The 2,367-nt window shown below is 44.1% G+C and overlaps 1 protein-coding gene across 3 annotated transcripts in view; it reads left to right on the top strand.

The window, feature by feature from the left end:
* LOC147012175 (uncharacterized) overlaps positions 1-834 on the top strand; it is a 15,602-nt gene extending 14,768 nt beyond the window's left edge. For all 3 annotated transcript variants that reach the window (XR_015051498.1, XM_085855951.1, XM_085855950.1), the window contains 2 exons: positions 1-160; positions 612-834. The exon at positions 1-160 is cut by the window's left edge. The gene's annotated coding sequence lies outside the window, so the exon portion shown is untranslated. The remainder of the gene's footprint in view (positions 161-611) is intronic.
* Positions 835-2,367: the final 1,533 nt, after the last annotated feature.

Genomic DNA, 2,367 nt, shown 5'->3' with positions numbered 1-2,367 from the left:
AAGCCTCACCATGATAACAGGCAGCAACAACAGAAACAGCACGGTTTTGAGGGGTTACTGAAACAGAAGCCTCACAGTGATGACAGGCTGCAACAGTGTCAGCAACAACCGAAACAGCACGGTTTTGAGGGGGCCACACAATACTCAGGGCTTTCAACAGGTAAGCACTTCAGGACTTTGGGGAAGTTACACGTGAAGATGCCGGGCGCAAACACAGCCCACTCCATGGTAAAGATGTTAAGTTGAAAGAAATTTTGGGAATTAATAATTGTACGCAAGTTGTTGTCAATACTTCCCTCTATGAAGACGAAGAATATCCTTAATTGTGGAGATAATTGTGATTATAATTCTGGTTTGAAAGGAAATTTATTGGCGTGGTTATCTCCACGTACGATAAATAACAAGAACTTTAACTCTCTCTTTGCCCCCCCCCCCCCACCCACAACCACCACAACCACCCTTCCCTGGATTAAATAAAATCACTTTGTTCTTTTTAATGGATTACCTGATCCATCAGTGCATTTCCTTCTGTGCCCTTCCCTGAATCCTGAATCAAAGTGATGGAGATGTCAGTGTGTTTATTGTTTCCACTTGTTGTTGTTTTTCCATAGGATCCTCAGTGAGGTGCTTGCTCTCTCCATCACCCCTTCAACAAAACCATCCTATCTGTCAGAACATAAGTAGCCAACATACACGCCTCACATTACTGAACCTCAAGTTCTACACCAACATTACGTCCCATTTTGTCTGTGCCTCAGGAGCGTCGAGAACAAACATATATTTTGTTGCACTCAAAGCCAGACAAGGAACAAATAAATCTTACAACTGGAGGAAGTCTGGCATGACTGTTAATGTCGTCATATAGAGGTCACTGTATACACCTGGATGATCATTAAAGTAAATTGTTTTTGAAATCATATATATATATATATATATATATATATATATATATATATATATATATATATATATATATATATATATATATATATATATATATATATATATATATATATTAGACACAACATATAACAAACAGAAAAGCAGAGGAGAAAGGGGAAACGCCAACAGCAGGGTGAACGGAGTCGGTTGCAAGTAACACTGAGAACGCAAGTAGCGGAGAACGCAAGGGGTGGACAAGATGGATACATAAGCAAAATTTTGGGATGGGGTTTTAATGTGTGTAAAAGAGATCATGGTTTTGGATGGGGGATGATTTTGGATGGTGGTGAACAGCTGTCTTCAAGAAATGGAGGAAAGAATGTTGGCCGACTTAAAATCTGGTGTTGGCTTCACGGTTAGGGTGGTGGCTTGGGATCCTAGGGTCCTGAGTTCAAGCCCTGTTGGCTGCTGAATTAACACCAGGGGGTTGACTCAGCCTGTCATCCTTCCGAGGTCGGCGAAGTGAGTACCAGTGTAGCAGCCAAAAAGGCTGCACACGAAGGGAGGGGGTATTGACAGATTGATTAAATCTGGTATTGGTGTAGCGCAGGCATGATGGGCCGAATAGCCTCCTCCTGTGTCTCAATTCTTCAATATCTTGTAGAATGAGAATGAAGAGTGTGTAGAAGGTGGTTCCACATGTGGGGGGAAAAAGAGAAATAAATGAGTGTAGGTGAGCAATGGTTCTGGATTTAGGCAGTTTCACAAGGAGGACCACGTGCATCCTGCAGATACGTAGGGGTGGGGTAGGGACAGCAATGAGGGGCCAGAGAGTGCAAGTCCAGAAATTAGGTGGAAGAAGACAGATCATTATCCGGTAGGCGATGGTGAAGTGATAGGCCCATAGACTCAGCTTCATTGCAAGAGATACCAATGATGGTGAAAGCCTTGGTTTCCACGGCATCAATCTGAGAAAGACGTGAGGCAGGGGAGCCAGCCCAAAGGGGGAGAACAGCACTCCATCAAGCTGCGGATGAAGGCCTTGTCGGCGGATAGGAGCTCAGGTGTGCCAAGGAAGGACTTTGCATGACGGGGGATGCCAAGGCAGCTTTTGGCTTTGGAGGCCAACTTTTAAATGTGGCTTTCCCAAGGGAGATCATGGCTGAAAGTGATAGCCAAGAAGTTGAGTGAATTAACCTCTTCGGGAGGGTGGCTGAGAAAGTAGATGAGAGGATTTGTAGAATGGTCATATTCCAAGTGTTTGACCAGTCTGAGATTTTGTCTAGGTCTGAGGAAAGGGGAGACGTTGCTGCCTGTCTGTCAGGAGGATGAGAGATGTCATGGCAGAGAGTGCTGTCATCAGCAAAGAGATAAATGGGATTTTCCAGAGTCAGTGAGATCGTTGATGAAGATTGGGAATAAGATGGGACTGAGAACAGTGCCTTGGGGGAACTACAAAGAGGACATTATGGCAATGTGACTGCA

The sequence above is a fragment of the Eptatretus burgeri genome, chromosome 15 (genome assembly GCF_056783735.1).
Source record: "Eptatretus burgeri isolate ZD-2024b chromosome 15, Ebu_testis_v1, whole genome shotgun sequence".
Lineage (NCBI taxonomy): Eukaryota > Metazoa > Chordata > Myxini > Myxiniformes > Myxinidae > Eptatretus > Eptatretus burgeri.
Note: the sequence above shows the minus strand (reverse complement) of the source record. Positions and strands in the feature narration are given on the sequence as shown.